This window comes from Myotis nattereri, assembly GCF_964212035.1.
Source record: "Myotis nattereri genome assembly, chromosome: 5".
Classification (NCBI taxonomy): domain Eukaryota; kingdom Metazoa; phylum Chordata; class Mammalia; order Chiroptera; family Vespertilionidae; genus Myotis; species Myotis nattereri.
The window spans coordinates 6,158,576-6,180,453 of record NC_138080.1 but is presented as its reverse complement, the minus strand read 5'-3'; the positions used below and the strand labels follow the sequence as shown (position 1 = coordinate 6,180,453).

The 21,878-nt window shown below is 45.4% G+C and overlaps 1 pseudogene across 1 annotated transcript; it reads left to right on the top strand.

Annotated features, from left to right (window-relative positions):
• The first annotated feature begins 16,540 nt into the window (after nucleotides 1-16,540).
• On the top strand, nucleotides 16,541-17,390 carry LOC308519317 (F-actin-capping protein subunit alpha-2-like; annotated as a pseudogene). The gene is made up of 2 exons: nucleotides 16,541-16,749; nucleotides 16,984-17,390. The product of its transcript is annotated as an F-actin-capping protein subunit alpha-2-like (transcript).
• Nucleotides 17,391-21,878: the final 4,488 nt, after the last annotated feature.

The following is a 21,878-nucleotide window of genomic DNA, read 5'->3' as shown; positions in this document are numbered from 1 at the left end:
GACCAGAGGAGCGCAAGAATCAAGTCAAAGATTTGAAATGCAAAGAAGCAAAAAACACCCAACTGGAAAAGCAAAATGAAAACAGAATCCGAAAATACGAAGATAGTGTAAGGAGCCTCTGGGACAGCTTCAAGCGTACCAACATCAGAATTACAGGGGTGCCAGAAGATGAGAGAGACCAAGATATTGAAAACCTATTTGAAGAAATAATGACAGAAAACTTCCCCCACCTGGTGAAAGAAATAGACTTACAGGTCCAGGAAGCACAGAGAACCCCAAACAAAAGGAATCCAAAGAGGACCACACCAAGACACATCATAATTAAAATGCCAAGAGCAAAAGACAAAGAGAAAATCCTAAAAGCAGCAAGAGAAAGAAACTCAGTTACCTACAAGGGAGTACCCATCCGACTGTCAGCTGATTTCTCAACAGTAACTTTGCAGGCCAGAAGGGAGTGGCAAGAAATATTCAAAGTGATGAATATGAAGAACCTACAACCAAGATTACTTTATCCAGCAAAGCTATCATTCAGAACTGAAGGTCAGATAAAGAGCTTCACAGATAAGGAAAAGCTAAAGGAGTTCATCACCACCAAACCAGGATTATATGAAATGCTGAAAGGTATCCTTTAAGAAGAGGAAGAGGAAGAAAAAGGTAAAGATACAAATTATGAACAACAAACATGCATCTATCAACAAGTGAATCTAAGAATCAAGTGAACAAATAATCTGGTGATCATAATAGAATCAGGGACATAGAAAGGGAATGGACTGACTATTCTTGGGGGGGAAAGGGGTGTGGGAGATGCGGGAAGAGACTGGACAAAAATGGTGCACCTATGGATGAGGACAGTGGGTGGGGAGTGAGGGCGGAGGGTGGGGCGGGAACTGGGAGGAGGGGAGTTATCGGGGGAAAAAGAGGAACAAATGTAATAATCTGAACAATAAAGATTTAATTAAAAAAAAAAAGATATCAACACATGTAAACAGGGGGAGAGGGGAGGGCGCAGGGCTCCTCAGAGCAGCTGAGAGCAGCGCCTGGGGCTGGGGGTTAGATGGCAGCAGGACTATGAGTGGGGACAGGGGTTTGGACTAACGTTGGAAGAAGGAAAAGCCTCGGATTTAGCCCCGAGGCCAAGGGTGCTCTGTGACTTCTATTCTCTCCAGAGGCTGGAGGCTTGCGACTCAGCAGGGGACCCAGGTCAGTGCAAGGGGTACGTTATGCTTGGGTTGTCGCAGTTAATTTTTGGTTTGCTTTTTTATTGTAAAAAAATTATGCATGCAAAAATGTCTGTAGGAAACAAGCCCGTGAAAACCCACATCTTTCACTCAGCTTGGTCAAGTTCCGACACCTTCACAGAGGTCAGGTCCCTGTAAAAGTCAATAAACCATAACAGGTCATGGGAGCCCTATGTACCTTTATCCTATTTGTCTCCTTCATCCCCCAAGACAACTGCCCCCCAAACTTGATGTTTATCATATTAAACATCCGTAACTATTTGTCCTTTAAACGATACATTGGGCTGGGTTGCATACCCGAGGCTTTACACAAATGATACCGCGTGGCCCATGACCTTACACAACTTGTTTTTGTTCCTCCATATTAATTTTGAAATATGAATACCCAATACGCAATCTTCATTAGAGGAAAGATAAACACAAGAATAAAATGCTTAGTAAACAAAAACCCGGATAAAACTTCCTTAATTTGATAAGTGGTCATTTCCAGGAAACCGCAAACATGTTGATGAATAGTGAATTCTGAGAACCAGTTTTGGTAAAACTAAGAACAAATTAAAGCTGTCCATCCTGTTACTTTGCCAAGACAATAAGAAAAAGAAATAAGGCCTATAAATATTGAAAAGAGTCAAAGTTGACAGTATTTCAAACCCATGGTCATCTACTTAGAAAATTCTAGAGGCTTCACTGTTGGACTAATGATGGATGCAGCAAGATTAGGGACCAGCTTTCTCTCAATAAGCATCTCAAAATGAGAGAAGGAACAGCTCTGGCTGGGTGGCTCAGTTGGTTGTAGTGTCGTCCCGTACACCAAAAGGTTTCAGGTTTGATCCCAGGTTGAGGTGAGTATGAGAAGCAACTGATCTCTCTCTCTCTCTCTCTCTCTCTCTCTCTCTCTCTCTCTCCCCCCCCCCCCTTCCTTTCTCTCTAAAAATCAATAAAAACATATCCTTGGGTGAGGATTAAGAGAGAGAGAGAGAGAGAGAGAGAGAGAGAGAGAGAGAGAGAGAGAGAGAAGGAGCAAATCCTCTTCCCAATAGAAGAAAACCCTAGAAAATTAAAGAATAATTGTAAACAGAGTAAACCTATTAAACCCAACTAAGATCTTGGCACAGACCAGTAAGCCAGGACAAGCGGAAAAGGGAACCGGAGGCCGAGAGCTGGACAAACTGACAGCGACTTACAGCACATGCAGAAAGTCACCGCCCTAGAAATAACATCGAGGCCCCAGCTGTATTTCAGCTCCCGGCCCGGAAAAGCAGCAAAACCTGGAGGGCGACTGGGACCCGCTGGGCCTGGAGGGGCGCGCCTAGAGAACCGGTGGCTGTGCTGCCGAAACCCTCCCCTGAAACCTGCCCTAAGGTTCTCGCCCGCATGAGAGAGATAAAGCCTCAAGACAGAGCCCTAGCTGGTTTGGCTCAGTGGTCAGAGCATCGGCCTGGGGACCTAAGGGTCCTGGGTTCGATTCCAGTCAAGGGCACGTACCTCGGTTGCAGGCTCCTCCCCTGCCCCCGACCCGGTCAGGGCATGTGCAGGAGGCAACCAGTCGATGTGTGTCTCTCGCATGGGTGTTTCTCTGTGTCTTTCCCTCTCTCTTCCGCTCTAAATATCAATGGAAAATGTCCTCGCGTGAGGATTCAAAGAGAAGACAACGGACCAGCCCGGGCTCTTCCTCGGGGAGCAGCCCCTGCCTTTCCCTCTTCTTCCCCGATAGGCCTGCGTCCCCTAAACTCTAAGGGACCTTCAACCTGGGGAGCAACGGGCTAACCCCTGAACCTGACCCCAGGCCCCCTTTTCTCTGACTTCCCAGAGAGCCAGGGCAGCCCAGCCTAGGCTCTCTGTTGCTCCCTCTACGCTAAGCCCTCTGTCTCACTGCCCCCAGCGTTAATAAACGCTCCCTCATCGTCACCTGGACTCCTGTTGTGAAATTTTTCCTGCACGAAGTCAGGAACCCGCACAGTCCCAGCTGGCCTAGGCAGACCCAGCAAGGGGCAGGTCCCCTTTCCGGCAACAATCAAACAAATCAAGACACAACACGAGATAACCAAGAGAATACTCCGTGTTCTAAAGAGTTTAATCCTTCCCAGATTAAGTTGTAAATTCAATACCACCTTGATAAAAATCCTAAATAGATTTTTAAGAGTTGTTTTATTGTGGTGAAATACACAAGACATAACATTTGCTATATTAATCATTTTAAAGGCACCGTTCAGTGGCATTAAGTACATTAAGTACATGTGTGTGACCATCCCCACCACCCATTTCCAGACCTATTCCATCACCCCAAAGCGAAACTCTGTCCCCAGGTCTCCCTACCCCCCAACCCCCGAAGCTCCCAGTACCCACCCTGTCTCTATGAATGTGACTATTCTGTGTGCCTCATGTAACTGGAGTGCTAAATAGATTCTTTGAATCTTTTTCAAACATTTTAGTTTGAAACAATTTCAGGTTTATAGATGAATTGCAGTGGTAGCAGAGTTCTATGTACCCTTTACTCAGCTTACTCTGATGTTAACGTCTTACATTGCCGTCATACATGTGCCAAAATGAGGAAATTGATATTGGTACAATACTGTTAACTAAACTACAGGCTTCATTTCCCTTTTTGGTACTTTGTTGGGGAGCACAGGAGACTTGGTTGGGAAGTTTGTAAGGAGGACCTTCCGAGAAAAGGGAAGTGTGTGGAAGGCCGCCTGCCCTGTTTATCGGAATTCCGACTTAGGGGAGTGTCGAAGGCGGCGCCCCTAATTATTCCTTGACCTTTCCATACAAGTCTGTGCAGGTGCAGACCCCCAGGTGTTTACTGGATTTCTTATGCTTAATCCCTGGATGCCCTTGCCTAGAGGACAGTGTAAACACACGTGTCCTCCCAAGATTACTCACCTACTGATTGTATCCAAAGACAAAAACTGTAATAAAAGGTGAACGAGGCAGGCGATCGGGGCTGCTTGGACCCTTGAGCCAGGCAGCCCCTTAGCCCTCTCCCCACAGTGAACCTGTGTCGGAGTCATCTGTTCATCCCCCGTTCAGGGACTGCTGGTCAGCCCGGCAGAACTTCAGCTGCATTTTTCTTTTGAGCATATTTAATTTATTTGTTTTTATTGTTGAGAATATTACAGATGTCCCTATTTTGTTTGTCAGTTTAGTTTGTTCATTAGATTTCACATAATAGTGAGATCACGTGATAGCTGTCTTTCTCTGACTGGCTTATGTCGTTTAGCAAAATAATCTCCAGCTCTACCCAACAAAATCTTATTTCTTAATACTTAATACAGGGAGACGATTAGGGAAAATATTTATAAAGGCCACTTGGTTAGGGATGAAAATGGGGGAAAAGGTTGAGACACACGGCTCTATTTCTGTGAGGTGAGTCCCCACGTCCAGGGAGAAGCCCTTCTAATAGGGAGCACAACAACAATGTGCGGCGTCGGACAAAGGCAGCCGGGAAATGAAGAGCTACTCTCCAGGGCGAGACTCTTTGAGGCTCTTCCCAGGTCCCACTTCTCCTGTGAAAGCCACACTGTGCATGGCAGCGCCCAGCACCATGATTTCCTGGTGATTTCCATTGTCTTCATTGCCTCTACACGGGAATCGTTCTGTGAGGAAAACCAGGTCGGTCATGTTAAATCGACTTGACGTTTTCAAGTGGTTTTAGATTCATAGCAAAATTGAGTAGAAAGGAAAGGGGGTTCCCACATACCCTCTGTACCCACACAGGCACAGGCCCCACTACCAGCACCTCCCTCCCCCCCGCCCCAGAGCGATGCCTCGGTTATAATGGATGAACTCACATTGACACGTCACTATCACCCAGAGCCCACAGTTTACACCGGGCTCCCTCCTGCTGGTGCATCTTCTGTGGGTTTGGACAAAGGTGTCATGATGAGGCAGACCAGGAGGCCAGGTCGGGGGGAACAGGGAAGCTGAGACAAGAAAACTAAACAAGGCCAAACAGTCCGTGCAGCTTGCAGCCAGCTTGGAAATAGCAAGCCCTGGTCCTCCCCAGCCAAGGACGCTTGAGAGCAAATGGTTAATACCTCTCCTCCCAATCAGAGGACACATAGCTTAAATCACCCTGGAACTGCTGCGGCAGGGGCGGGGAGGGGGAAAGGTGGGGAGTTTTATTTCACCACTGGACAAAGAAATCTTGGAACTTGCCAAACAAGATGACCAGGCATGCATACAAACAGCCCAAGAAAAGCCACAACAAAGTGAAAGGGGGACTTTCAAACCTAATCAGCTACCCTAAAGGAAGAAGGGTATAAAACCGCTTGAACCCCACCAGGTGTGTGCTCAGATTAGCTGGGTGCCCACTTGTGCTTTGTGCCAAGTGTATCTATAATAATAAAAGAGTAATATGCCAGTTAGACCGGGCGACCTCCCGGATGAAGCCGGGGCTGCGAGGACTGAGGCAAGCCCCCTCGGCTGTGAGGGCCAAACCCTTGCAAGAATTTTGTGCATCAGGCCTCTAGTTTTTAATAAATTTGCTTGCCTTGCTTCCTTAATAAATTTGCTTGCTTTGCTTCCTTAACAAATTTGCTTGCTTTGCTTCAACACTGTTGTCACTGGTCTGAAAACTTTCTAATGAGACTGACAAGAACTGAGGAGGGAACAGCTCTCCACCCCCCCAACTCATGGGCTTCCCGATAACAATGACATGTGTTCACCATTTTCATGAGACATAGAGAGATTTCACTGCCCTGAAAATCCTGTACTCCGCCTACTCACAAAGAGATTTTTAAACATGTTATTGAAAGATTGTCAAGCATATTTTAAAATGAGCTTGACAAGTGGATTATTTGGAACATAGAGGTTACATCTAGGGAGGGTAACATTTTGGGCTAGGACAGTCGTGGGCAAACTACGGCCTGCGGGCCGGATCCGGCCCCTTTGAAATGAATAAAACTATTGAAAAAAAAGACCGTACCCTTTTATGTAATGATGTTTACTTTGAATTTATATTAGTTCACACAAACACTCCATCCATGTTTTTGTTCCGGCCCGCTGGTCCAGTTTAAGAACCCATTGTGGCCCTCGAGTCAAAAAGTTTGCCCACCCCTGGGCTAGGACCATAGTAGGGAGGGAGCTTTAGTTTTTCTGTACACTAGTAGACTAATATATTTTGGTTCTGTGTGCAATGGATTACTCATTCAAAAACATTTAAGCTGTGTTAATTTTTTTAAATCCTCGCCTGAGGATAGGTCTTCATTGATTTTTAGAGAGAGAAGAAGGGAGAGAGAGAAAAACATTGATGTGAGAAACATTAATCAACTGCCCCTCATAGATGCCCTCACAATCCAGGCATGTGCCCTGACTGGGAATCAAACCCCCAAGCTTTTGGTGTATGGGACGACGCTCCAACCAACTGAGCCAGCTGACCAGGTTAAGCTGTAGCAATTTTTTAAAAATAATCTTAAAAAGACATTGCACAAGAATAGCCCAGCTGGCGTGGCTCAGTGGTTGAGCATCGACCTGTGAACCAGGAGGTCACAGTTTGATTCACGGTCAGGGCACATGTCTGGGTTGTGGGCTTGATCCTCATTAGCGGGTATACAGGAGGCAGCCGATCAATGATTCTCTCTCATCAATGATAGTTCTGTCTCTCCCTCTCTGAAATCAATAAAAATATATTAAAAAGAAAAGACATTACACAAGAATAGCCAAGGATGTTTTGAGATAGAAGGCAAATTCCTAGCAACTGGACCTGGATTTCCCCAGAAGCAGAGCCGGGGATAAGGACTTGGTTTAGATCTAGGTTGATCTAGATTCTAGGACAGGGATGGTGAACCTTTTGAGCTCGGCATGTCAGCATTTTGAAAAACCCTAACTTAACTCTGGTGCCATGTCACATATAGAAATTTTTTGATATTTGCAACCATAGTAAAAGAAAGACTTATATTTTTGATATTTATTTTATATATTTAAATGACATTTAACAAAGAAAAATCAACCCAAAAAAAATGAGTTCGCGTGTCATAGGTTCGCCATCACTGTTCTAGGAGGTTCATTCCAAGAAGCACCAGTAGAGGAGTGGGAAGGGGGCAGGGCAAGGAGGACACCAATGCAGGGAGCGTTGATGAGCAGATGGCTGACTAGGCAACTGGGCTCAAACTTATTAGGGCCTGTGGGACATGGTCTAGAGCAGTGGTTCTCAACCTTCTGGCCCTTTAAATACAGTTCTTCATGTTGTGACCCAACCATAAAATTATTTTCGTTGCTGCTTCATAACTGTAATGTTGCTACTGTTATGAATCGTCATGTAAATATCTGATATGCAGGATGGTCTTAGGCGACCCCTGTGAAAGGGTCGTTCGACTACCAAAGGGGTCGCGATCCACAGGTTGAGAACCGCTGGTCTAGAGCAAGCCTGTCAAACTCAAAGGCCAAAGAAACAGGGTGTAAGTGTATGTGGGCCGCAAAAAAACCAAAAGCTTCAATTTGCATAGAAACGTAGGTTTATTTCCATAGAGACACGCTAAATACAAAGGGCTGAAATAAACGAGTCATCGTTAACATAAAATAATAGAACATTTTAATAAAAATTCATATTTTTTCTTGGACATTAACTTATCAGACATTGAATAACTGCACAAATTAACAAGTGTAACTCAAATAAACCTATTTTTCTTGTTCTCCGAAAGTGAAATATTTCCTGTTGTGCACACCAAACAAGTCAGTCCAAGACTAATGACGTGGCAATCGCTGCTAAAATATTCGCTGCTGGTATTAGTGGAGAGAAATGGTGCGCCTGCGCGTAAGGCGCGCAAGGGAAATGAATGCAACACGATTATAGTAATCAGTCATTAGTGAACATTGTAGTTCGTTATTAATAAAATTATGTATAACAGGATATTGTAAAAATTAAGTTACGAAATTTTTATTAAAATATTTCTTACATACCGTTATATTGGCTGGTCTACAAGATATTTGTTGTGGGCCGCGAGTTTGACTTGCTTGACCTAGACAGTCTACCTCCACAGTCCATGCTGTTATCCAAAGAGTATAAATAGTAACAAGGAGGAAATTAAAAATTCACAGAAGTCCCAAACTAGAAACCCAAGTGGCCACTAATAGGTAACTGAAAAATAATCGTAGCCATTCATATAGTGGGATACTATAGTATAATGAAAAAGCGAACTACAGACACATGCAACAATGTGGATAGATCTCACCAAGGAGCCAAGGAGCCGGGTGTAAAGAGTACGGACAGTAGGATTGGATATGACACGGGTTTTGAGAACAGCCAGAACTAAAGTTTGATGGCGACTCAGAATCAGGGTTAATTGAAGGGGTGGCTGGGGTTGACCAGGAAGGCGTATGTGGAATCTTCTAAGTGCTGAAATGGCCTATATTTTGATCTGAGAAGTGGTTATGTGGGTGTATTCCTATGTAAAACTGCTTGAGCTGTAAAATAAGCTAAAATGACATTGACCTACACACACATACTGTGCCAATGCCAGTGCCTCCGTTTGACCATGTGCTGTAGGTGTGTAAGATGTCACCACTGGGGAAAGCTGGGGGCGGGAGGGGTTGAAGTGTCCACGGGACTCTGATGTTCTTTCAAAATAAAAAACAAGTAAGAGCCGAAACCGGTTTGGCTCAGTGGATAGAGCGTCGGCCTGCGGACTGAAGGGTCCCAGGTTCGATTCCGGTCAAGGGCATGTACCTGGGTTGCGGGCATATCCCCAGTGGGAGATGTGCAGGAGGCAGCTGATCGATGTTTCTAACTCTCTATCTCTCTCCCTTCCTCTCTGTAAAAAATCAATAAAATATATTTAAAAAAAAAAAGTAAGAAAAGCAGTTAACAATTGAAGAAGAATACTTAAAACAAATTCTAAGGCTAGTAAACTCAGTGAAATATTTCATGTATGATCAAATGTTGTGCTTACCCAACAAAAGTATTACACTCTGAACTTTTCTTTCTTTTTGAAATGCCACTGTTTTAAGTTTTACACATGGATTTAAAACTTTAAGTGGTCACATCGAATGATAGAATTAGAATAGCTCTAAGTCTGCCTTGTTTTTTCTTTTTTCACCATTACAATCAGGGAGATCTTGTTATATATTTCAAACCTACTTTTTAAAAAAATATATTTTTATTATTGATTTCAGAGAGGAAGGGAGAGGGAGAGAGAGATAGAAACCTCAACGATGAGAGAGAATCATTGATCGGCTGCCTCCTGCACATTCCCCACTGGAGATCAAGCCTGCAAACCAGGCATGTGCCCTGACCGGGAATCGAACCGTGACCTCAACCACCTAGCCACGCCTGCCGGGCACAAACTTACTTTAAAAAAAAAAAGAATCTGTAGAACGACAGGGGTTGGGAACCTGAACTGTGTCCCAAGGAAAACCAGTGAGTGATTCTAACTCTGGGCAAACTCACTCTAAAAGCTGTGTGTAGCTCAACATCGTAGTCATTAAGGAAATGCAAATCAAAACCACCATGAGCTATCTCCTATGCCCGTTAGCATGACTACTATAAAAAATCCAGACAATGGGCAATGTTGACAGGGATGTGGAGACTTCCGAACCCTGTGCATTCCTGGGGCAGCCACCAAGGAAAACAGTCTGTCCATTCCACAAAAAATTCAACATAGAATTTCCATATGACCCAGCAAATCCATCCCTAGGTGTACACCCCAAGACTGGAAAAGACAGACTCAACAGATGCCTGTACCCCGTGTTCACAGCAGCATGATTTACAGTCACCAGAAGGGGGAAACAGCCTGTGTCCATCAATGGAGGATGGATAAACACACCGTGGTCCATTCACATGATGGAAGATTACTCAGCCTTAAAAAGGCTGACAGCTTCTACCACATGGATGAACCTTGAGGACATTAAGCTCAGTGAAAGCCAGACCAAAAGGGCAAATACTGAGTGATTCCCTCACAGGAGGACCCTAGAGGAGTCAGATCCATAGAGACAGACAGCAGATGGTGGGAGCCAGGGCTGGGGAGGAGGATGGGAGTAAGTGTTTAATGGGGACAGAGTTTCAGTTTGGGAAGGTGAGAAAGTTCTAGAGGTGGGAGGTGGTGATGGCTGCACAACATTGTGAATGGTCAGTGGATAGAGAGTCAGCCTGCGGACTGAAGGGTCCCAGGTTTTATTCCGGTCAAGGGCACATGCCCAGGTTGCGGGCTCGATCCCCAGTGTGGGGCATGCAGGAGGCAGCCAATCAATGATTTTCTCTCATTGTAGATTTTTCTCTCTCTCTCTCTCGCCTTTCCTCTCTGAAATCAATAAAAATACATTAAAAAAAAACAAACCCCAACTCTGTCGCTGAGTGTCCAGACATCAGCGGTTGATCGAACATCTGGGAGTTCTGAGAATGAACTTCCATGTGGGAGGAAGTAATAAGGTGCTTCTTTGAAGTTTACAGATAATGATATTAAAGCTCATGTGCTCGTGCTCAACCACTGAGCCACACCTGCTGGGCTACATTTCAGTTTTTAAAAATACACAGCAATTGGTTAGAATTTAGACTCCGTAATATTTGGGACCAAAAGAGTGTCCTTAAAAAAATACGTTTTTATTGATTTTAGAGAGAGATAGAGAGAGGGAGAGAAAGATAGATGTGAGAAACGTCAATCAGCTGCTTCCCCGCACACCCCCTACCAGGGACTGTGCCTGTAACCGGGGCGTGTGCCCTGACCAGGAATCAGGCCGTGGGAACGTTTGGTGCCCGGGACCGAGCTCAACCAACTGAACCACACCGACCAGCGAGAGGAGTGTTTTATTACTGATGTTTAGAATTTCCTGCAAGTGTGAGTAATAATAGGTGGATTGGCTTTTAGTCTGTTTTACTGTCATTTTAAAATTCTCTACAGAGGACCATGGCGTGCCCCTGGAGTGGGCTGCTCCCACCTGCCTCTCACCATTGCACAGGAGGTCAGTCCTGTGCCGGGCATTCCAGGGCACACTGGGAGGGAGGGGACCCTTACTTCATAGCACCGAGGCTTTGCTTAGAAGAGCCAAATTTTCATTCAGACATGAAAGAGCTCCCTGATTTGAATAATTTCCTTAAAACTAAAAAAAATAAATACATATTTGCTCTTGTTCCAAGAACTTTGTAGGGCAGGCATTATCTAATTTAACCCTCACAATGGCCCTCCCAGGTGGTCGCTGTGATCGCCCTCAGGTACAGACAAATGCACAAATGAGGCTTCCGGAGGCTGAGGAGCAGGCTCAAGGCCACACAGCTCTCCGGTGGCAGAGCTGAGATTTGAACCCAGGAGGTCAGGCCAGATCTTAGGCTTCCTGGCTGGGTGAAGCCGCAGCTTCTAAAGCAGCGGTTCTCAACCTGTGGGTCGCGACCCCTTTGGGGGTCCAACGACCCTTTCACAGGGGTTGCCTAAGACCATCGGAAAACACATATATATAATTACATATTGTTTTTGTGATTAATCACTGTGCTTTCATTATGTTCAGTCTGTAACAATGAAAATACATCCTGCATATCAGATATTTACATTATGATTCATAACAGTAGCAACATTACAGTTATGAAGTAGCAACGAAAATAATGTTATGGTTGGGGGTCACCACCACATGAGGAACTGTATTAAAGGGCCGCGGCATTAGGAAGGTTGAGAACCACTGTCCTAAAGCAAGGGCTTGGCCCTCACCCCGCTCGCACCTCCAGGACGGCAGCCCCTCAGTCTAGCTGGCCGGGAGATCAGGGTTTAGGTCAGCCCTTTGCTCCGGCTGCCTCCCAGCACACTCCCCCTGTCTCCAAATATTCCTGACCCTGGATCAGATGCTGGAGGCAGGAGGGGGATGGGTAAGAGGAAAGACAAGGCGCTTCTGGAGCCCAATCGAAGGCCGCCCTGGGGCATCCGACTGTGAAATGGAAACAGTGTCTCTAATGCCACCACTGCCCCGCCCGCTCCCCCTCTGCTCAGCCACCCCTTTCTGCCCTCACCTCATCTGCCCTTTCTTGATTCCTGGTTGGGGGTGGAACTGGAGCAGAAAGGAACGAGGAAAGCAGAGGATGGCAGCCAAGGGTGAGCTCAGGTGACGCGTGGCCAGGCGCTGGGCGCTCTTGGCATCGCCGAGTCTGACTGTGGGCCCTGGGGGCTCGGCTGGGGTTGGAGTGTGGCTGAGGTTCTGGGGGTGAGGGTAGGCAGACAGCAGATGCTGGGCCTATGGGTTCAGTGGGCCAGAGGTGAGAGTTGGAGGACAGAGCTTTACCCAGAAGACCTGGGCCTCCTCCTACGCTTCCTCCCGCCTCTCACCTATCACCAATGGATTTCACGGACCCACCTGAGTCTCCTCCTTTGATCGTAATGTACGACAATAAGTGAAAACCCGCCATTCTCCGGGGCACTGTCCCAGTCCGTTGAGATTCTGCTTCCCGGCAATTGGTGACAGTTTGGCTCAAATAAACTCACAAAAATCCTTCACAGGTTTGAATGTTTTTGCGTGAACAAGGGCCAACACACACAATCATGTTCGCAGCCACACGCTCTGGGCCCCAGGGGAGGGAGGCCAGCGTGGAGCTGAATAGAGTCCTGTGAGGGGGACTGGGTAGCGTGGCTCTCGGGGGGAGCTGAGGGCCGGCCACCAGGGCCCTGTGCTGGGTCCCTCTCCCCCAGCACAGCTGCCATGCTTCTTGCGTGAAGCACCCCCCTTCTTATGACATGGCCTCAGAAGATGCCGTAGCCCCACTGCCCCCACCCATGTCGTCCTCACATGCTGCAGGGGAGGCAGCTCTCTGGGCCCGGGGTCTAGAGGTCCAGGTGGACACAGAGTGTGTCAGAGACTGAGCTGTGTGGCTCTTGGGTGGTAGCCCTTCCCCCTCCCTTTTCAAGAGCTTGGCCAGCACCCCCCACCACCACCACCACCACTCACAGGTGACCCCCTAGCCCCACCCTCCTGCCTCCGGGCAGCTCGGGCTCTCCAGGAGGTCTGGGCGGAATCTGGGAGAGAATAAGTGTGTGGCTCCCCGAGGGGTCATTTCTTCCTCACACGCCCGCCCGACCGCACAGAGCCCGCCCTTCACAAGGCCAGTGAGAGTCTGTTGGGGCCTGACAAACTCTGCTGGCTTCCCCCCATGACTCCCTGAGACCCGCCCACCACAGAGGTGGGTGGGCACCCAGGGGTGGCAGCTAGTCTTGGTGTGCCCTGGGTGGCCTCAGAATGCACTGGCGCACGTGTGAGTCTGTGTCCGTCTGGTGACCACCACTTGCCTCTATCTGGCGACTCACCGAGAACCTGCCTCGTGCAACTTGCATTCCACCAGAGGCCCCAGTGACGGAGCGTGCAGGCCTCGGGCAGGCAGGGGCCGCCGCCAACGGCCCATGAAGGCAGGTGGGTCTTTTGCTGCCCTGCCCTGGGCTCAGCACTGCTGGGAGCTGGCCTTGGCATGTTCTTCAGCCATTCCCATGCACACCCAGGCCCAGCAGAAGCAGCCACAAACGATGGATTGCTTTGCGGCTCCTAACAGGCATCTCAGCCCCCGTCACAGGCATCGTCTGACACTGACCTGCACCAGGGTCCTTCCCAAGAGGCCCCAGAACAACAAACCTGGTGGCGGCTTCAGACCACATCAGAGCAAAGCTCAGCTCCACAGCGGCACCCCAAAAGGACACCCCACAGGCACCAGGCCCTGCTCCAGGTGGTCAGCACCTGTGCAGCGGCTCGCACCTGTGGTTGGGGTGGATCCTCACAGTCAGCCAGCCTGCTGGTCGACCCCACACACAAGTGGGCCAATAGTATCAACACTCAATGACAACAGGAGGCTCCCATGGCCCACGGAAGGGACATTCCTGGAGCCCCCTACTCAGGAGAAATCCCACAGGGCGTCTGCTACATGAGGCCACCCTACCAAGACTGGGAGACATAGATTTAACTAATACACAGGGACAGACACAGAAAGGCAGAAGAAATGCGGAGACAAAGAAACGTGTCCCAAGTGAAAGAATAAGAGAAATCTCTAGAAAAAGAGATTCAACTTCTAGGAATATATCCTAAGAAGCCCAAAACAGCAATCAGGAAGAATGTATGCACCCTTATGTTCGTAGCAGCACAATTTACAATAGCTAAAATCTGGAAACAACCCAAGTGCTCATCAGTAGATGAGTGGATAAAAAGCTGTGGTATATTTACACCCTGGAATACTATACAGCTGTAAAAAAGAAGGATCTCTTACCCTTTGAGACAGCATGGAGGGACCTGGAGAGTATCATGCTAAGCAAAATAAGCCAGTCAGAGAAAGACAAGTATCACATGATCTCACTCATATGTAGAATTTAATGAACAAAATAAACCGGTGAGCAAAATAGATTCGGAGACATAGACCTGGAGCAGATTGTCGAATCTCAGAGGGAAGGTGGGGGTAGGTGGGAAGAGATCCACCAATGAACTTGAATGCAGTTATGCATAAGCCATGGACGCAGACATGGGTGAAGACCTGGGGCGAGGGGGTAGGGGCAAGCTAGAAGGGGCTATTGGGTCGGGGGCAGGGAGGGAGGGGACATATGTAATATTTTTTTTAAAAGAGAAGTGACTCATGGGTTGGGTTGAGTCTGTTTCTTATCATTTTTGTTTCCTCCATCTGATACTTTTTATGGAGATTTGTTTGATAGCTGCAGGAGGAAGTTGGAAATTCCCATACCACCTTCTCTGAGATCTGTCACTCCCCTCCCAGTGTCAGCATCTCCTTCATCTTCCAAGATCAGAGCATATTCCACAATTCTCCAGTGATGAAGGGGTCCCTGAGAAAGGCGGGGAGTACACAACTTCATGGAGGGGTGGGGTCGTTTTAGACTTCTCTCGCCATATCTGTGATCTAAAAACTGACAAGCACCAAAATGAATCATTGGCAGTGTGTTGTATGGAATCTCTTTTTTTTATTTTTTCCATTTTGATTGTTTCTCCATTTCCTAAACCCTAAGCCCCACTGGATGTGGTTCACACAGTAGAGAGAGATAGAAACATCAATGGTGACAGAGAATCATTGATCGACTGCCTCCTACATGTCCCCTACTGGGGATCAGACCCACAACCTGGGCATGTGTCCTTGACTAATATCGAACCCAGGACCTTCAGTCCACAAGCCGACGCTCTATCCACTGAGCCAAACCAGCTAGGGCCTCATTGTGGTTTTGATTTGCATTTCTCTGATAATTAGAAGCAACTATTTATTTATTTATCCCCCACCCGAGGATATTTTTCCATTGATTTTTTTTCAGAGAGAGTGGAAGGGAGAGGGAGAGACAGAGAGAGAAACATTGATGTGAGAGAGACATATTGATTGGTTGGCTCCCACACAATCCAAACCTGGGGTTGGGGATCAAGCCTGCAACCGAGATACATGCCCTTGATTGGAATCAAACCCAGGCCCCTTCAGTCTGCCGGCAGACACTCTAGCCACTGAGCCATACCAGCTAGGGCTAGTGACAACTATTTAAGTGAACAAACATAGGGGGTTTGGATGATAATATGGAGCAAAATGATCTCTGATGCATTAGGTGTAGAAGTGACATCTGTGTAACCACACTGAACAGTAATCATAATTAAAACAGCAATAGTTAAAAACAAAGAGAGAATCTTAAGGCAGCAAGGCTGTCAGCTGATTTCTAACAGAAACACTACAGGCCAGAAGGGAATGACATGAAAAATCCATTCCACTGTCTCTGTTTAGAGCAGTGGTTCTCAACCTGTGGGTCGCCTTTTCACAGGGGTGAAACGACCCTTTCACAGGGGTGGCCTAAGACCATTGGAAAACACATATATAATTACATATTGTTTTGTGATTAATCACTATGCTTTAATTATGTTCAATTTGTAACAATGAAAATACATCCTGCATATCAGATATTTACATTACAATTCATAACAGTAGCAAAATTACAGTTATGAAGTAGCAACAAAAATAATTTTATGTTTGGGGGTCACCATAACATGAGGAACTGTATTAAAGGGTAGTGGCATTAGGAAGGTTGAGAACCACTGCTTTATACCCTCCTGGTTTCTTTGTCTCCTAAATATGGGTCTTCTGGACCTTTTGCAGGCTTTTCAAAGAGCCCTATGTACTGGGATGGGGGGAGTGTGCTTAGTAGATATCTTGCAGGAAGCTTGTAGCCTTGAGCACAGCATAATTCAGATAACTAAAAGACACCTGGCATGGGAGTAACCAGGGATGGACCAGACCCTTACGTCAGCAGAGTGGCTTGCAGGACCAGATAACTGAGCTTATCATCCCTATTATTCAAGCAAGCATGTTTACAGAAGCCAGGAATAGCAGAGTTAATTAACAGAACAAAGGACCATCTATGCTTAGTGAAAATTTTTAAATGGCAATTCTAACAAGATGGGGTGCCTATGGTTCAATAGCAGCAAAATTCATCATACATGCCTCTCCTAGAGAATTTAATGAGGTGTTTAATGATGTCCGGTTGCTGCTTAATAATGATAATCTTCTCAGGGAAGGAGCAGCCCAAGCATTTGCATGATATAACTTGGACCAGTTACTCCAGTAAAAATTGAAGGTGATGAAGATCAGGTATCGATAACAAAACATGGATACATGAGAAATGGAAAGTTTTTGGATCCAAGAAAACAGAATCTGTTTCAAATTTGATCACTTAAGAAAGGAAGCAACTGATCCAAGACCGTATGAAGCAGAGAATGCAATTGAATCATGGAGAACTTGAGTAGAAACGGCTCTGCGAGCTTCTGTAAAAGAACATTATCCACATGGGGTCTGTACTGTATGTGGTAAAAAACATATGGGCAGCAAACCATTATTGCATGCACAGAGAGCCATCAGTTCCAAGCAAAAAACTTTTGGAATGGTCATTGGAGGTCAGAGTGGAAGTTTACAATCACTCCTTCAACCACTCAAGTGGTTGGCATCTTGAAATTTCAGGTTCATTATTATGAAGATGGTAATGTTCAGCTAGTGAGTCATAAAGATATACACGATTCCCTAACAGTGTCTAATGAGGTGCAAACAGCAAAAGAATTTATAACGGTTGTAGAAGCTTCAGAAAATGAATACCAGACTGCCATCAGGGAGAACTTTCAGACCATGTCGGACACTACTTTCAAAGCCTTATGTCGACAGTTGCCAGTTACATGCACTAAGATTGATTGGAACAAGGTCCTCAGCTGCAGATTGGCAAAGAGATGCAGAATGCCTAAGATGAACATTGTGTGATCGGATCATTTTAGCGGCTTTGTGTTTTTATTTATTTATTTATTAAAACACATTTTATTGATTTCAAACAGGAAGGGAGTGGGAGAGTGAGAGAGAAACATCAATGATGAGAGAGAATCATTGATAAGCTGCCTCCTGCGTGCCCCCTACTGAGCATCCAGCAACCTGGGCATGTGCCCCTTGGCTGGAATTGAACCTGGGACCTTTCAGTCTGCAGGCCGACGCTCTATCCACTGAGCCAAACCAGCTAGGGCTCTTTGTGTTCTTAAAAATATTATTTCAGGATTCTCACAGCCAGTTGGCCTGGAGGTCAAATCACCCCCAGTATTACCTACAACAATCAAGGCTTAACTACAACAAGACTGCACACAAAGACCACTAGGGGGTGCACCAAGAAAGCATAAAAAATGCGGAGACAAAGAAACAGGACACAAATGTCAATGGAGGATATAGAATTCAGAACCACACTTTTAAGGTCTTTCAATAATCTTCTAGAAACTGCCGATAAACTTAATGAGATCTGCAAGAAATCTAATGAGACCCTTGATGTTGTGATAAAGAACCAATTAGAAATTAAGCATACACTGACTGAAATAAAGAATATTATACAGACTCCCAACAGCAGATCAGAGGAGCGCAAGAATCAAGGCAAAGATTTGAAATGCGAAAAAGCAAAAAACACCCAACCAGAAAAGCAAAATGAAAAAAGAATCCCAAAATATGAAGATAGTGTAAGGAGCCTCTGGGACAGCTTCAAGCGTACCAACATCAGAATTACAGGGGTGCCAGAAGATGAGAGAGACCAAGATATTGAAAACCTATTTGAAGAAATAATGACAGAAAACTTCCCCTACCTGGTGAAAGAAATAGACTTACAAGCCCAGGAAGCACAGAGAACCCCAAACAAAAGGAATCCAAAGAGGACCACACCAAGACACATCATAATTAAAATGCCAAGAGCAAAAGACAAAGAGAGACTCTTAAGAGCAGCAAGAGAAAGAAACTCAGTTACCTACAAGGGAATACCCATACGACTGTCAGCTGATTTCTCAACAGAAACTTTGCAGGCCAGAAGGGAATGGCAAGAAATATTCAAAGTGATGAATATGAAGAACCTACAACCAAGATTACTTTATCCAGCAAAGCTATCATTCAGAATTGAAGGTCAGATAAAGAGCTTCACAGATAAGGAAAAGCTAAAGGAGTTCATCACCACCAAACCAGTATTATATGAAATGCTGAAACGTATCCTTTAAGAAGAGGAAGAAGAAGAAAAAGGTAAAGATACAAATTATGAACAACAAACATGCATCTATCAACAAGTGAATCTGAGAATCAAGTGAACAAATAATCTGATGAACAGAATGAACTGGTGATTATAATAGAATCAGGGACATAGAAAGGGAATGAACTGACTATTCTTGGGGGGGAAAGGGGTGTGGGAGATGCGGGAAGAGACTGGACAAAAATCGTGCACCTATGGATGAGGACAGTGGGTGGGGAGTGAGGGCGGAGGGTGGGGTGGGAACTGGGAGGGGAGTTATGGGGGGGGGGAAGAGGAACAAATGTAATAATCTGAACAATAAAGATTTAATTAAAAACAAACAAACAAAAAAAACAAAAAAATAAAAATATTATTGCAAAATTATTGAACTATCAAGCTACCCAGTCAGGTGGGCTATTGACATTTAAAGATCACTGTAATTAGTTTGGTTAGAGCACGAAGCTTAGCTAATCAGCCATTATTTTTCATTTCTTTTGTTCAAAGAGGATTGAAAATCAGTTTAGTTTAAATGCCTTTCACTTTCTGTTATGCCTTTCTTACAATGAACAGATGATTCCTCTAGGTTAATGTTAAAAGTTTATCAAAAATATTTACTTACCATAAACCTAAAATTATTGTCTTTTGGTTTATGAAGTGTGTGACTTCTGATATTTGCCAGTTCTTTTTAATGGGGTCAGTCACGGGCTTTCCAGGTTCAGGTGTTCGATGGGTTTAGCTGTATATGCTGCTAAAGGAATTGCCTGCCTTTCCCCCTCACCTCCTCCATACATGTAAGATTGAGATGCGAGGGAAAGCATTTTCTATACCAATTGTGTTTAAAGCTTTCAAGCAAGTTATTTAGCTAGTTTAGTGTTTAACGAACCTTCCTTTAAAGCAATGCCAAGGGCTAATGCTATGTTGAGAGTCTAAAATTAAATGAAAAACTTATTTCAGAAATGCATTTAATGCTTTTTTTCTTGTGTTATGCAAATTAGCTTGAGTTAATTTTGTCATGAAGCCACAAATCTATATATATAAAAGCCAGAGCGACCGAGCAACCAAGCGACTGAACGACCGAACACCGAACAGTCTACTGGTAGTTATGTTGCACATGGACCACCAGGGGGCAGACGCTCAATGCAGGAGCTGCCCCCCCTGGTGGTCAGTGTGCTTCCGCAGCAGGAGCGCCGCTCAGCGAGCTCACCAAGCAGCAGCGGCCACAGGCACAGTGGGGCTGGGATGAGCAGAGTGGCACTGGCTCCTCCCCAGCAGCCTGCAGCTTCCCGCACTACTACATCCCTCAGGGATGGGCTGCCGGTTTCAGCCCGGTCCTGGATTGCGAGAGGGTTCAGGCCAGGCTAAGGGACCTCCCTGGTGCACAAATCCATGCACCAGGTCTCTAGTGTATTATAACAAGGCAAACTGTACTCTCTATATATAAAGAGCCGGGGACCATCGCAACCGAAAGAATGACTGAACAGACAACCAAACAGGCTGAATGGGGCAACCAGGCCAGCAGGGGGGTTAGTGAGGGACGACCAAACGACTGAAGAGCAGGCTGTGTGGGTCGACCAGGCTGGCAGAGGGGGGCAGTGAGGGGCAACCAAGCCGGGGCGGGGGCAGTTGGGGGCCACCAGGCAGCAGTGGGGGCACTTGGGGGTGACCAGGCCAGCAGTGGGGGCAGTGAGGGGAGACCAGGCTGGCAGGATGGGCCATTGGGCATGACCAGGCCAGTGGGAGGGGCAGTTGTGGGCAACCAGGGGTGATCAGGCTGGCAGGGGGCCAGTAGGGGAATTTAGGCAGGCAGGCAGGTGAGCAGTTAAGAGCCAACAGTCCCGGATTGTGTGAAGGATGTCCGACTGCCGGTTTAGGCCCGATCCTCAGGATCAAGCCTAAACCAGCAGTCAGACATCCCCTGAGGGGTCCCGGATTGGAGAGGGTGCAGGCTGGGCTGAGGGGATTTCCATCCCCCACCCCCCCGTGCACAAATTTAGTGCACCGGGCCTCTAGTATATATATAATCCTGAACTCATGACCATGTCTCATTTGTGTGTTTTTTTCTTGGATTGAAAAGTACTGAAATTCAATGTGACATTAAGATGAAAATTTTTTTATTTATTTGAGTAGAAAATCACTTACTAGTCATATATTATTTTAAAATATTTTCTCTAAAAACTGTGGTTCTTAACTGATTGTAAATTAGAAAAGCTGGGAGTACATAAGGTGTGCAGTTACAATCTAAACTTTTTCCATCTTCCTGTGCATCATATGCATGTTTATAATATTTTTAAAAATACAATTACTAATGCTACAAGGGTTTTCAAGCCTATGGTGAATGTTAGTATTTACTATAGGGAGTGGATTGTATTATGGTTTTATCAATCAAATTCCACTTATTATACTCCAGTGGAATTTTTCCTCACACACTCCTGCAGATGTGTGGGCCTGGAAATGTTATTTTAAATATATCACTTTTATTATGCACATAAAATATTTCATTAGCTTGAAAAAAAAACGGAGGATAGTTATCCACAAGGATGTCAGGGCTTTGTCAACTATAGCCTTTGTGCCGTGATTAGGGCGTTGGCATCATTTAAAAATTCCTTGGGAATGAAAATGAAAATGGATAGGTTATTTATCGGTGTACCTACAATTTAAAATCAGAGCCCATTCATTATTCATTAGTAGAAGCTACTAATCACAGGTAATCACCTAGTATGTTGTGAACAGAGCTATCGGCACAGGTTTACTTTTGTTTTTTTGCTAATATTTGAACAAAATCATCCTATTTACTATTGAAAAGAAAGACAATGGGCAACTATGCCTGATGCGTTTCTTCTTTTATAATTAATGGCGTACTCCGCTTCTCCTCTCAGAAAATCTAATATTAATACCTTGATTCTAAAAACACTATCACAAGTAAAATTTAAAAAACATAGAAAAGACAAAATTGAAGTAAATATCAGGTCATTAAAGGGTCTCTTCACTAGTCCTATATTTTAAAAGTTTATTGAGTAGCTTATACATCAAAACTAAAATGCATAATTACAAATGAAAATATCGGCGTTTGAAATTTGGAGAGCATGGCTGGAACTGAATGTTTTAGGTTATATATTTGTGGATGTTTATTGTCCTAGGAAGGTTTCCCCACCACCTCCATATCTTCAAACCTTACAAACAAAAAGATGTAGAAGACTTTAGATCCTTA